The sequence below is a fragment of the Ambystoma mexicanum genome, chromosome 3q (assembly GCF_040938575.1).
Source record: "Ambystoma mexicanum isolate Mex_15411 chromosome 3q, UKY_AmexF1_1, whole genome shotgun sequence".
Classification (NCBI taxonomy): domain Eukaryota; kingdom Metazoa; phylum Chordata; class Amphibia; order Caudata; family Ambystomatidae; genus Ambystoma; species Ambystoma mexicanum.
This window is the reverse complement of record NC_090926.1, coordinates 1,186,666,495-1,186,682,175: the sequence shown is the minus strand read 5'-3', so window position 1 is coordinate 1,186,682,175 and position 15,681 is coordinate 1,186,666,495.

Sequence of the window (15,681 nt, the reverse complement as noted above, 5' to 3'; positions counted from 1 at the left end):
CATCAATCAGTAATGCAGATGTTAAAGCTCTCCAAAAGCGTGACGCAAACTGTGAGCCCCTGTCAGTAATGATTACTGATGGTAGACCAAAGAAACGGAATATATGTTGGATGAATAGTTCAGCCAGGACAGCAGCAGTTGGTAAACCAATACAGGGAATAAATAGAGCCAATTAAGTGAAATAATCCACTACGACCCATATGGTATCATATCCCTGATTTGGGGGGAGTTCTACCACAAAGTCCATAGATATCATGTCCCATGGTTTGTTAGGGACAGGTAGGGACTGGAGTAAGCCCACTGGTTTACCAGGAGTATTTTTACATTGGATACATACAGAACAAGAAGATACATAGTTTATAACATCTTTTGCCATGGATGGCCACCAGCACCACCTTTTGAGCAGATCCAGTGTTTTCTTCCGTCCAGGATGGGCTGCAATCAAGGAATCATGATTCCATTTGAGGGCTTTATTCCGCATTGAAGGAGTTGGTAGATAAAGTACTCCTTGTGTGAATGGTAAACCGTTATGTACGTCCAGATTCATATCTTGGACTACTTGTGGATGTATTTTTACCCACTCTTGTACTTCGGTTTTTAGGGATGGTTGAACCGAACAACTACATATTACATGATCTGCCAACAGCTGAATCTGTACTTGTTTTTCTTCCTGCGCCTCTTTACTCATACGGGACAAAGCGTCCGACTTAACATGTTCTCGGGCAGGACGATAGGTGACCTGGAAATCGTATTGGGCAAAAAAGACATGCCATCTGGCCTGACGGGCCGTAAGGCATTTCATGGATTTGAATGCTTGGAGATTTCTATGGTCAGAGTACACCAACACCTGTTGTTTGGCCCCAAGAAGATGATGACGCCATTCTCGGAAAGCATCTTTGATAGCCAGTAGTTCCCGCTCAGTGACGGTGTAGTTCCGTTCATATGAGGTGAGTTTGCGAGAGAAGAAAGCCACTGGGTGTTCCTCCTTGGTTTCTGTGCAAACTTGTGAGAGTACTGCACCAATAGCGACACTGGATGCATCCGCTTCAACGATAAACTGGCGATCAGGATCCGGATGTTGAAGCACGGGTGCAGTGGTAAATGCTTTCTTCAGCTTTTCGAATGCTGCTTGGGCATGTTGGTTCCAACAGAAAGGAACTTTAGAACTAGTTAAAGCCGTCAAAGGAGCTACTGTTTTGGAAAAGGAATGGATAAATCTGCGATAGAAATTCGCAAAGCCCAAGAAAGACTGTAGTGACTTGACGTTATGCGGAATCGGCCAATTCAAGACGGCCTTTACCTTGGAACGACTCATTCGAGCACCTAGATTGGTAATGTCGTAACCAAGGAATTCCACTTCCTGTGAATGAAAGACACATTTTTCGGCTTTCACATAAAGATGGTTCTCCCTGAGTCTTTGTAGGACTGTAGAAACATGTCTGACGTGTTCCGATAAAGATGATGAGTAGATCAGAATGTCATCCAGATAGACAACCACAAATTGGTCCATTATGTCTCTGAATATATCATTCATGAAGAATTGAAATGTGGCGGGAGCATTGCACAGACCAAAAGGCATCACCAAATATTCGTAAAGACCATACCGTGTCTTAAAAGCGGTCTTCCATTCGTCGCCTTCACGAATGCGAACCAAATTGTATGCACCTCGCAAGTCCAATTTGGTGAAATAACTGGAAGTGCCCAACTGATCCAATAGAACGTTTATTAGTGGTAAGGTGTATTGGTTTTTTACGGTGATATCATTAAGTGCCCTGTAATCGATGCATGGTCTGAGATCTCCCTCTTTCTTAGGAACAAAGAATAGAGGAGATGCAGCAGGTGATTGTGAGGGCCGTATAAATCCCATTGCTAGCGCTTTATCAATGTATTCTTTTAACACGACATCTTCTTTAGGTGTTAATGAATAAACACGGCCTGTAGGAATTTTGGCACCAGGAATCAATTCGATAGGACAGTCGTACTGTCGATGAGGAGGTAATTGTTCTGCCTGGCCTTTATCAAAGACATCAGCATAATCAGCGTATTCGCATGGTATGATATTGTCGCATTGATGTACAACGCTGATAGTAGAATCCTCCACCATAGAGGCCAATATGTGTTGTTTATTTGACACCTCCTGATTGGTAAAGCAATGTTCATTGCAATGAGTCGAAGGATATTGGAGCGATCCCGAAACCCAGTCAACAGCAGGATTGTGAAGGGTTAACCATGCAAGACCAAGTATGATCTCGTACTACGGAGCAGCAATAACATCGAAGATGATTTCTTCTGAATGGTTATTCAATAACGTCATCTGAACAGGTACCGTCTCCTGGGTTACCTTACCAGAAACCAAAACAGATCCGTCCACGGTGTTCACCGTTTCAGGTCTTTTTTTGTTTACAAGGGGTAAGGAACAGTTCTTGGCATAAGTGATGTCTATGTAATTGCTGGTGGCTCCAGAATCAACCATGGCCTTGGAAACCACTTCTCGCTCATCACAACGTAACGTCACCTGAACTATTACAGGTGCATGTTTAGGAATGGTACTGGAGTCCGATGAAACACTCGACATAGGGACTCCTGCTATAGTCGAGTTTTGGCGTTTCCCGCACGCTTGATGGGTTTTTTAGGACATGTTGCCAATAAATGCTCGGAAGAACCACAGTACATACATAAGTGGTTTTTTCTTCGGTTCTCCCGTTCTGCATTGGACAATCGGCCTCTCACGGCGCCGATCTGCATGGGTTCAGGGTCGTTAGAGATGACTGCTGGTGTCTCTGACCGCCCCGAGACTGGCATGAAGGGCTTTTTCTCTCCCTTTCGAGCATTCCTTCGGGCGTCGATTTGTAGAACCAAATCGAGCAACTCTGGAAAACCCGTAGGAACCACAGGAACTGTAGATAAGGCATCTTTCAGTTCTTCAGAAAGACCCTTGTAGAAAACAGCCGTTTTCTTGCTGTCAGGCCATTGGGTTTCCGCCGTCAATTGATTGAACCGGGCAACGTAAGACATAAGGGGTTGGCTGCCCTGTTGTAGGTTAAGCAACTCTAAATCTGTGGCTTGAGTAGAGTAACGCATGTCAAAGACTTTACTCATGGCGGTCAAGAGATCGTCACAATCGTACAACAAAGGGCTATTTGTTTCCAACAAAGGGTTAGCCCAAGCAGCAGCTGTGCCCCCTAAATGGGAAAGCACGAAGGCTGCTTTTGTGGTTAGATCAGGAAAAGATGTAGGACGGCAAAGAAAATGGAGTCGGCACTGATTTACAAAGGTTCTATAGGTTTTGGGATCACCCGTGAACCGTTCCGGAGGGGCCAAGGGAAACTGAGTGGGCATAACCACATTAATAGTTTCGTGTGGGGGTGCCGTAGTCCCAGATCCAGATGCAGTAGCCATCGGCGCCTGTGCTCCCTGAGGACTACCATGTAGGGCGTCTTGCATAACGTCCATACGGTGCCGTAACATGTCCTGTGCTGTAACCATTTCATTTCTCAAATCGTTGATCAACTGTGTCAAAACAGTTAAAGGATCCGTACCCTCCATGGCTTCTGATTCTGTCAGAATGTACCAAAGTATTAACTGAAAAGGATACAATATTCAAAAGGATACAGGAGGTAGGGTCTTCCGGATCCCTGTTCACACGATTTGATAGTCGTGAAGTCAATTGAAGACCTTCCAAATGATACAACCCTCTGGCTGATAAAACAGGCAGAGCGATGGATCACTGGAAAGGGCGTGGGTAAGGTATAGAAATCCAGCCTAAGACAAATTAAAGTATCATGAATAACTGCTCCAACCTGAGTATGATGAATTAGATAATGACAGGAATGTTTACACTGACCTTTAGATTTGGGTAGAATAATCCAGAAGTCTCTTGATGGATTTGTAGAATGAAGAACAAACGACAAGGAAGGGAAAATTAGTAAGGGAGACTTATCCCGAACGGAACGAGACTCACGCTAGATACGGGTTGAATTCACCACAGGATAGCGTCCAAAGTTCAGTTCAATGTCACCTTCCAATAATCCTTGAAAGACTTCCTTCCCACTATAGGGTTCAATCCTTCTGTTAATTCCACAGATGCAGGAGTTAGAAGTACACGCGGTTATAAACAGCCGCGAAGAAAATAACGTTTGAAGACAACGTGCGCGTGTGGATTTTACACGCGGGCAGGATTCGCGCAGACTGGGCCAGCCGCGTGTGAAGACAACGTGCGCGTGTGGATTTACACGCGGGCAGGAATTACGCAGTCCGGGCCAGCCGCGTGTGAAGACAGAGAGCGCGTGTGGATTTTACACGCGGGCAGGATTCACGCAGCCTTGGCCAGCCGCACTTGAAGACAAAGAGCGCGTGTGGATTTTACACGCGGGCAGGATTCACGCAGCCTTGGCCAGCCGCACTTGAAGACAAAGAGCGCGTGTGGATTTTACACGCGGGCAGGATTCACGCAGCCTTGGCCAGCCGCACTTGAAGACAAAGAGCGCGTGTGGACTTTACACGCGGGCAGGATTCACGCAGCCTTGGCCAGCCGCACTTGAAGACAAAGAGCGCGTGTGGATTTTACACGCGGGCAGGATTCACGCAGCCTTGGCCAGGCGCGCTTGAAGACAGAGAGCGCGTGTGGAATAACACGCGGGCGGTGTTCCCGCAGTCCGGAACAGCCGCGTTTAGAGAGAGCGTGCGCGTGTGGAATTACACACGGGCAGGATTCCCGCAGTCCGGACCAGCCACGCTTGAAGACAGAGAACGCGTGTGAATTATCACGCGAAGGGATAGCTCCAGGAATCAGCGTGTGGCGGAACACACGCTATTGAAGGCCCAAAAGTAGCTGTAGAAATATGCCAGGATGCAGATCATGAGGTTCAGCTACACAACGCCAATAGATTCGATCAGAAGCAGCGAGTGAAGTTTCTACGCTGCTTAAATACGTAACACCGTAGTTCACGTGACGAAGCAAAAGTCACGTGAAGTTAGCGACGTGAAAAGTGCAAACGTCGTTTTCCCGGTAACGTATCGAATAACCTCCATTTGGAGTAGAACGGTCTAGCTGTTCTACGAGCGTAGCGTCCAGCATGCATGACAGGAGCAGGATCTCTGCTAAATTTTCCATGGGAAACATGGGGAATAATTGAGGCCTTTCTTTTTGGCAGAAAGTCCTCAGGCTCCCTAATTGCCTGCCGGTCGCAACAATAGGACATGAACTCAGACTACAATCCCTGGTATCGATAGTACTATGTAAAACAATCTCTTTCTACCGCAAATGTATTCTGGACGTGCCTCTAATCCCTTTTGAGATCTTGGCAAACACAAATGTGAGGAAGGGGGACAACAACTTTCACTCCTGGAAACAGAAATGTCAAGACGTACTATCATAATATGATATTAAAACAGAGACGCTGAAAAGAAACCCTGACAAGGCAAAGAAAACTCTTCGAGAAAAAGACTGGGACGAAACGAAAACATTGAAGAGACCGAATAAATATTGTCATAACATCATATGGCAATGCAAAATACTGAATGGCCCCCCTCCGTACTGAAGTGGGAGAATGGAAGAACAAGCTCCCGCCCTTCCCCTCTCGCACTTGGCCTAGAGGATCACGGCCTAGGCACCCGCCACAAGAGGAGTTTGCCTATCTACCAGACGACCAAATACCCTGGTACAGGAACATACGGATGTGCCCACCTACCTGACAAGCAGCCCGCCCTGCCCATGCCGACACCTACGGCATGGATCAACTCGACTAAACCTACACGTCGTTAGAGATGCCATGACGACCTAGCCAACGGTCAGCACACCTGTGCATACTGTAAAGACCGGTGGGGGGGTCTGTACTTCCGCTCTCTATATGGTAGAGGAGAGGCACAGAGGACCCCAGCCAAGATTCTCTATTACGGTAGCGATGGACGAGCAATCAAGGCCTAGCTTCTCAGGAGGTGATGCAGGCTGGTTCTTAAGTACAGTGTATCCCCAAGCCCCCACAAAGGAATGTCCACACACTGTATTACTGAAAACACAGTCTTTATATAATTAATATTCAAGGGTTATGTACACTTATCACAATAACGCACTTTGTGCTCAGGAAAATCAATAATGGTAAATATCTACAATTTCTAAAGTGGTACCACTACTATTAGACCTCATTACAGTGCATTCACAATACCGTCAAAATGTCACACAGATCAATAAGAAGGAAACCAGCAATAGAGGGAGGAGAGATAACAGATGGTTGAAACAATAGGCAGAAGACTGGCCCCTACTACTGGACACAGTTCTGTGTGGAGATCCCCCCACCTGGGCAACCTGTAAAATAAAGAGATATAACACAAGCCCAGTCCATATATTGTTCAATAGTCTTATTCTCTCCTACAACGTTTTTACCCCCCCAATGTACCTGGTGGAGTCGAGTTCTTCGAAGAGGCGTCGACAGATCCTTCTTGAGTGACCCCCTTTAAAGCAGGAGTCACGGATCGTCGAGAGGCGTCGAGAAGCGTCGAGGAACTCGGTGTTCGGTGTCGGGGAATCGACGGCCCTTCTTGAATGCCTTCCCTTTCAAGCGGGAGACACGGGGCATCGAACGTCCGACAACACACAGGGTAGAACGGCGTCGATGAGGTGGCAGGCTTCGATCTGAGCGGTGCTCGTCGGCGTCGAGACGTCGGCGTCCTGCGAGGAAGAGGCGTGCTTGGCACCTCGGCGACACTAGTTCTGGACCGCAAAGATTGTGAATGACGGTGGCCCAACAAGGGCGTCGAGTCGCTCGAGTCTTTGGGGTCGTGAAGTGGCGGGAAACCCACCGGCGGATTCTCCTCGGCGCGTTGGTCGTCCTCGACTTTCCCCGGCAGGATAAAGCGGTCGACGGTGCGGACGAGGGAGTCCTTCGATTCAAATGTTCTTAGGCAAGGAGCAGACGGCTCCGGTCGTCGGCGGCACGGCGTCAAGTGGTTCCCACGGCTGGGCAACACAACTTCGACGGGCCTCCAGCGGTTACACAGACCTGCGAACCCTGGGCGACGGCAATGGACTTCGACAGCGTCGATGTCCGGGTGCTTCACTTCGATCTCCTCGGCGGTCCCGTCTCGGGTCGGCAGCCTTTCGAGGGTCTGACTTCCAGGGCGCTTCGGCGAAGATTCAGCGGTGCTCGATGGTCCCTCGGAGCACGGGAAGAGGGCGCCTAGCCAGGTCCTCTCTCGGGTCAGTCCTCGACGAACACGGCAGCCTTCGGATCGGTCGAAGCAAATGCAGCAGCAAGTCTTCTTCTTCCAGCTGGGCGTCGAGGGTCAGCAGTTCCAGTTACTCTTGAGTGGAGACTCAGCTTCTGAACGCTTCTGAACAATTTCCAGTGGTGAGAGGTCCCCAGATATACTATTCTGTCTCTCATCCACACTGCTGGCACACATACAGCAGCCAATCACACAGAAGGGCATTCATGCAGTCAGTCAGCCAATCAGGCACACAGTGCATTCAGGCCACACTCCTCCCTTTCAGACACTCACAACAAGGAATGTGGATTGGGACAAGTACCCAGCCATTCAACACTACACACTGCATTCAGGCCAGTTTCGGGCAGGGCTGTCTCAGTCTTTGTCTCACATGCTAGAAACCAGACAACCACAACAAGGAGTGTATATTGGTCACCCACTCCATTCACCCAGGTCCCACCCACAGGAGGCACCCACAACATACAGTCAATGGGAAGGCTCCAGTCAGTCTAGCTGGGCCTTCACAACAACACCATATATGGAACTTCCACCCAACAGCCAGTCAGGGGGAAGGGACAGAGTCAGGGCTTCCCAGGACTTTGGGAAAACAAGGTAAGAGGCAATAGAAAGCAAGAGGCCACAGGGTCCATCTTGTTTTCCATCAGGAATCAACTGATTCCAATGGCAGGGCCTGGGTATCCCAAAATGGAGGACACCCAGAGCACCTGTCAATTTCAGCATGGAGCTGCCACCAGCCCATACCCTGCTCTGTGGGCCACCCACTTGTGCCCAAAAACATACACTAGGGGCACAGGGCTGTACCCCTACCCATGGGTGCCATAAGGGTATCCCATGGGTCTGTTCACCAAACCAAAAGAGAGAGCTGCACTGCCAGGAGTCCCACATGGACTCCTGGGCAGAAAACACGACAGAACACACGATAAAAAGCAGTAAAGGACAAGGATTCAGAGGCCCTGTCCCTCTGATGCATTTCCAGCATCACAGTCGCCCCCCCAGACTGAGGTGGAGGGTGCCTAATCTCCCACGGGATAGACACCCTCATCCAGACGGTCAACATACCTTCTGGAAAGGCCATCTGCATTATCGTGACTCTTCCCTGGTCTGTGCTCTATGGTGAAGTCTAGCCCTTGCAGGCTAATGGACCACCTGAGCAATTTCGGATTCTCACCCTTCATCTGCATAAGCCACTTCAGGGGCTTATGATCTGTTTGGACCTTGAAGGTGGACCCCGTAAGGTAGGGCCTAAAACGCCTAAGGCTCCAAACTATGCTAAAACACTCCTTTTCAACAGTAGCCCACTTAAGTTCTCTACCCTTGAGTTGTCTACTGATGAATATGATAGGATGTTCTCTCCCTTTGTCATCTAACTGGGACAAGACAGCTCCAATTCCGGTGTCGCAGGCATCCGTCTGGACGATAAAGGGTCGGCTGTAGTCAGGCGCACACAGCACAGGTGCCCTACACAGACTTTCTTTCAAGCCCTCAAAGGCCCTCTGACAGTCTTCGGTCCAATTAACCTTCCTAGGCTGTTTGGGCGAAGTTAGAGCTGTCAGGGGTGCAGCTATGGTTCCATAGTCTGCCATGAAATTGCGATAGTACCCAGTGAGGCCCAAAAAGGCTCTCACCTGGGTTTGAGTAGTGGGAGTCTCCCAGTTCTGTACGTCCTGTACCTTACTGGAGAGAGGCTGGATTTGACCCCCTCCTACCTCATGACCAAGATAGGTAACTTTCCCCTGAGCTATCTGGCACTTGGTGGCCTTGATAGTGAGGTTAGCCCTTTTCAAGGCCTGCAACACCTTATCCAGATGTGTCAAATGCTCTTCCCAGGTGGAACTGTAGACGGCAATGTCGTCTAAGTAAGCCACACAAAAGGCTTCCAGCCCACTGAGCGCATGGTTGACCAATCTCTGGAAGGTGGCAGGGGCATTCTTCAACCCAAAAGGCATGACCCTAAACTGGTAGAGTCCCTCAGGTGTGGAGAATGCCGTCTTTTCCTTGGCATGGTCCGTCAGAGCTATTTGCCAATAGCCTGAGGTGAGGTCAAAGGTGCTCACAAATTTGGCAGCACCTATGGTGTCCACGAGCTCATCAGCCCTGGGCAATGGGTGCGCGTCAGTTTTGGTGACGGCATTGACTCCTCGGTAGTCCACACAGAACCTCCAATCCTTGGTACCCGCCTGGGAACTTGCTTTAGGGACAAGGACCACTGGACTGGACCAGGGACTGGTTGAGGGTTCAATAACACCCAGATCCAACATCTTGGCGACCTCAGCCTGGATGTGGGTCTTGACGGTATCTGACATACGGTAGCACCTGCTTTTGACAGACACACTGTCACCAGTGTCAATTTCGTGCTTACACCACGGTGTAAGGCCCGGTGTCAGTGAAAACAGAGAGGCATACTGCTGGAGCAAAGCCCTGCAGGCCCTCTGCTGCTCTGTTGTCAAATCTGGAGAGAGACGTACTCCCTCCACTGAGCCATCCTGAGGGTTGCTATGCAGCAAATCAGGAAGGGGCTCACTCTCATCCTCTTCTTGCCCTGAAGCTAGCAAGAGACATGAGACCTCTGCTCGCCTGTGGAAAGGCTTGAGCCTGTTGACATGGAATACCTGAGGGGCTACCCCAGAGGCACCCATGTCAACCAGATAATTGACTTCGCCCATCTTGGAGATTATCCTGAAGGGTCCAGTCCATTTGTCGGCCAAAGCTCTAGGCTTTGTAGGCTCCATCACAAGGATTTCCTGTCCCGGAGTCCAATCCACTTGCGAAGCTTTAAGGTCATGCCAGTACTTATTCAATTCCTGGCTGGCCTTGAGATTTGCTGTTGCCTGACCCATCATTTGTGTCATCCTCCGCCTGAGGCCTAACACATAGTCCCCCACTTGCTTGGCGGGACCTGGAGGGGTGGCTTTCAAGCCTTCCCTGATCAAGGCGAGGGGCCCCCTCACGGGATGTCCAAAGAGTAACTCAAAGGGGCTGAAACCAACACCCTCTTGAGGTACCTCTCTGTAAGCAGACAGCAGGCATGGCAGGAGGAGATCCCATTTCCTCCTTAGGGGCTCTTCCAAAGCACCTAGCATGCCCTTGAGAGTTTTGTTAAATCTCTCAACCAGACCATTGGTCTGGGGGTGGTAAGAGGTGGAGAACTTGTAGGTTACCCCGCACTCTTTCCACATGGTCTTCATGTAACTGGACATGAAGTTGGATCCTCTGTCAGAGACAACCTCCTTGGGGAATCCAACACGGGTAAAAATGCCCAGGAGAGCCCTGGCAACCACCTTGGCAGTAATAGTCCGAAGGGGTATTGCCTCAGGGTACCTGGTGGCATGATCAACCAAGACCAGGATGAACGGATGTCCACCGGAAGTGGGAGGGTCCAGGGGACCAACAATGTCGATGCCCACCCTCTCGAACGGTGTGCCAACCACTGGCAATGGCTGCAGTGGGGCAATGACCCTGCCTCCAGTCTTGCCAGACAACTGACAAGTTGGGCAGGTCCTGCAGTGGGACTCCACTTCTACTCCCATCCGTGGCCAGTAGAAATGGGCAGAGAGCCTCCGCTTAGTCTTCTTGGTCCCAAGATGACCAGCCAAGGGCACCTCATGCGCCAACTGCAGTAGGAAGGGCCTGTAAACCTGGGGTACCACCAACCTCTTGCGGGCACCAGGTTCAGGCTTAGTTGGCTCACTAACAAGGAGCTCACCCTCCCAATAAATCTGGAAATTCCTAGGCACCCCTCCTTGTGCCTGGGACAGGGCCTGTTTCCTCAGACCCTCGAGAGAGTGGCACTCTCTCTGTCCTTTACAGAAGTCTGCCCGGGAGGGTCCCCCTTCAGCTAACAAGCATTGAAGGTCGGGATGATCCTCCGGGTTGAGAACCTCTCCCACAGGAGAGTCTTCTGTCTCTTCTCCCTCAGGAGTTGAGTTTGGGTTTTCCACTGGACCCAGCCCGTCCGGAGCCTGGATCCCAATGGGTGCTGTCGGAACAGCAGGAAGAGAAGGTGTTCCCCCCACAGAGGTGGCCTTCTTGGTCTTCCTTCTTCTTGCCTTAGGCCTCGCCTTTGGCTCGGGTACCTGACTCACAGCCAGACCCGGTGTCACCTGTGACCTAGTGACCGCAGCAGCAGTCATGGGAAGACCATCCGAGATCAACCCCAACTCTACTAGATCATTTCCTAACAGAATGTTAGCATGGACATTGTCCTGAACCAGGACAGGAAGCTTTGCTGTCTTGTCTCCAATCATGAGGGTGACTAAGGCTACAGGCGATAATTTGGGAGGCCCACCAGCTAACCTGGTGGTTCTCAGAGGAGCACTTGCATAGTCCTCTGGCTTGAGCAGGGTCCTGTCCACCACTGTCATGCTTGCCCCAGTGTCTCTCAAGCCAGTAGAAGGCTGGCCATTCAAGAGGACACTTCTCAAAAACCTATGGGTGTTCTGCGGGATAGTCGCCAGTACTTCTGCGTACTGGTCCCAGGCCCCAAGGGACACTAAGGAAATCTCTACAGGAGCACCAAAGGTGATTCCTGTAGAGGAGGGGAAGACAGTGGCCTCCACCTCAGACATGGGGTAAGGGTAGCTCAGGCTGACAGCCTGTACTCCAAGTGCCTTACCTTTACACTTGGAGTCACCCCTTCTGTGGTCCAGAGCCCCACAATCCCAACAAGTGCCAGGAGTGCGGGGTACGGTACTGGAACCAATGGGAGCCTGCTTTGCAGCAGGTGGACCACTACTCTTATTCCCACCCACAGATGACTTATCCCCACTAGGTTTTTGGGTCTTAGGAGAGGAAGGTTTTGGTTTACCCGACTGTGATTGCTTTTGGGACTCCTCAGCTTTCTGAGAGGTCCCCTTTTCCTTGTCCTTGTCCTTGTCCTTCCCACTGGAGTCCTTAGGGGACACCCGGTGGGAGACCCACTTGTCAGCCAACCTAGCCAGCTTAAAGGGGTCCAAAATGTTCTGGTCAGCAACATACTGACGCAGCTCTGGGGAACAGGCTTCAGAAAAATGCTCAAAAAACAACAGGTGGGATAATTTAGCAAAAGTTTTCACCTTGTACCCGTCAATCCACCCCATCATGTTCATGTGCGCAGCACTCACCCAGTCAACCCAAGACATATTCTCTCGTTTTTTAAAATCCCTGAACCTTTTAAGGTATTGGGTAGGTGTCTTGCCAAACTTGGCAATTAAAGCAGACTTCATACACTCATACTGACCCCTTTCTTCCACACTCATCTTCAGAATACAGTCATATCCAGTTTGAGGCACTCTGCTTAACAAACACTTAGCCCAATCTCTTTTATCTACATCATGAATTGCACAAGCCATTTCAAACGCTTCAATCCATTGGAGGATATCTGAACCCTCCAAAAACACACCAACCAAATCTTTCATAAACTTGGTGGCTGGGGACCTGCCACTCTCAATTGGTTTAGCTGAAGTCTCCACTCGAGCTTTCTCTAACTGGATTCTCTGACATTCAGTGTCCTTTTCTTTGAGCGCAAGATCCCTATTCTTGAGTTCCACTTGCTGTGCCAGCTCCTCTTTCTTAAGCTCAGCTTCTATTTCCAACTTGCGATATTCAAAGGATAACTTCATCCTTAATAACTCAAGTTCCATGGAATTGCTGGGGTTCGGAACAGAGGCAGCAGGAATGGCGGCATTCCCAGAAACAGATTCAGCGACAACCCCAGGGGCAGAGTCCTCACTGGTTGCATCTCCCCCTTCATCAAGAGTTTCACCATCAGTCTGGTAGTCCACCAGGGCAGCTATCAGCTCAGCCCTAGACTTATCCACAAAGTCTAACTCCCTGGCTTCACAAGCACTCTGGAGAGCCTCTAAGCTCATCCTAGTCAATTTACCATTCGCAATGGACTCCATTGCTTGTAATGCAGTTATTGGGAACACACCCAAACCTTAATTTAATAAAGTGCGGATATTTTGTAAGTGGCACGGTTATACACTGAGTCTTAAAACCATAAGCATCCCACCGCTGCCACCAGCTTGTAAAGACCGGTGGGGGGGTCTGTACTTCCGCTCTCTATATGGTAGAGGAGAGGCAGAGAGGACCCCAGCCAAGATTCTCTATTACGGTAGCGATGGACGAGCAATCAAGGCCTAGCTTCTCAGGAGGTGATGCAGGCTGGTTCTTAAGTACAGTGTATCCCCAAGCCCCCACAAAGGAATGTCCACACACTGTATTACTGAAAACACAGTCTTTATATAATTAATATTCAAGGGTTATGTACACTTATCACAATAACGCACTTTGTGCTCAGGAAAATCAATAATGGTAAATATCTACAATTTCTAAAGTGGTACCACTACTATTAGACCTCATTACAGTGCATTCACAATACCGTCAAAATGTCACACAGATCAATAAGAAGGAAACCAGCAATAGAGGGAGGAGAGATAACTGATGGTTGAAACAATAGGCAGAAGACTGGCCCCTACTACTGGACACAGTTCTGTGTGGAGATCCCCCCACCTGGGCAACCTGTAAAATAAAGAGATATAACACAAGCCCAGTCCATATATTGTTCAATAGTCTTATTCTCTCCTACAATGTTTTTACCCCCCCAATGTACCTGGTGGAGTCGAGTTCTTCGAAGAGGCGTCGACAGATCCTTCTTGAGTGACCCCCTTTAAAGCAGGAGTCACGGATCGTCGAGAGGCGTCGAGAAGCATCGAGGAACTCGGTGTTCGGTGTCGGGGAATCGACGGCCCTTCTTGAATGCCTTCCCTTTCAAGCGGGAGACACGGGGCGTCGAACGTCCGACAACACACAGGGTAGAACGGCGTCGATGAGGCGGCAGGCTTCGATCTGAGCGGTGCTCGTCGGCGTCGAGACGTCGGCGTCCTGCGAGGAAGAGGCGTGCGGGGCACCTCGGCGACACTAGTTCTGGACCGCAAAGATTGTAAATGACGGTGGCCCAACAAGGGCGTCGAGTCGCTCGAGTCTTTGGGGTCGTGAGGTGGCGGGAAACCCACCGGCGGATTCTCCTCGGCGCGTTGGTCGTCCTCGACTTTCCCCGGCAGGATAAAGCGGTCGACGGTGCGGACGAGGGAGTCCTTCGATTCAAATGTTCTTAGGCAAGGAGCAGACGGCTCCGGTCGTCGGCGGCATGCCGTCAAGTGGTTCCCACGGCTGGGCAACACAACTTCGACGGGCCTCCAGCGGTTACACAGACCTGCGAACCCTGGGCGACGGCAACGAACACGGCAGCCTTCGGATCGGTCGAAGCAAATGCAGCAGCAAGTCTTCTTCTTCCAGCTGGGCGTCGAGGGTCAGCAGTTCCAGTTACTCTTGAGTGGAGACTCAGCTTCTGAACGCTTCTGAACAATTTCCAGTGGTGAGAGGTCCCCAGATATACTATTCTGTCTCTCATCCACACTGCTGGCACACATACAGCAGCCAATCACACAGAAGGGCATTCATGCAGTCAGTCAGCCAATCAGGCACACAGTGCATTCAGGCCACACTCCTCCCTTTCAGACACTCACAACAAGGAATGTGGATTGGGACAAGTACCCAGCCATTCAACACTACACACTGCATTCAGGCCAGTTTCGGGCAGGGCTGTCTCAGTCTTTGTCTCACATGCTAGAAACCAGACAACCACAACAAGGAGTGTATATTGGTCACCCACTCCATTCACCCAGGTCCCACCCACAGGAGGCACCCACAACATACAGTCAATGGGAAGGCTCCAGTCAGTCTAGCTGGGCCTTCACAACAACACCATATATGGAACTTCCACCCAACAGCCAGTCAGGGGGAAGGGACAGAGTCAGGGCTTCCCAGAACTTTGGGAAAACAAGGTAAGAGGCAATAGAAAGCAAGAGGCCACAGGGTCCATCTTGTTTTCCATCAGGAATCAACTGATTCCAATGGCAGGGCCTGGGTATCCCAAAATGGAGGAGACCCAGAGCACCTGTCAATTTCAGCATGGAGCTGCCACCAGCCCATACCCTGCTCTGTGGGCCACCCACAGGTGCCCAAAAACATACACTAGGGGCACAGGGTTGTACCCCTACCCATGGGTGCCATAAGGGTATCCCATGGGTCTGTTCACCAAACCAAAAGAGAGAGCTGCACTGCCAGGAGTCCCACATGGACTCCTGGGCAGAAAACACGACAGAACACACGATAAAAAGCAGTAAAGGACAAGGATTCAGAGGCCCTGTCCCTCTGATGCATTTCCAGCATCACACATACATGCACACCGGACACTCCCACACCAATCCACACGAAGAACATACTCAGTGCTATGACATAGGCGACAGACATACCCACGGACGTGCATCTTTATTATTTTCCACATAGGCTCTCAAAATGCAGAAATGCAAGACGCATAATGAACTTATCTAAAAAGGCTTGCTCACACTTCTTCTAAGAGCCATGTACCATAATGAAGAATATAACGGACACGATACTGAGGATAGAGCAATATGA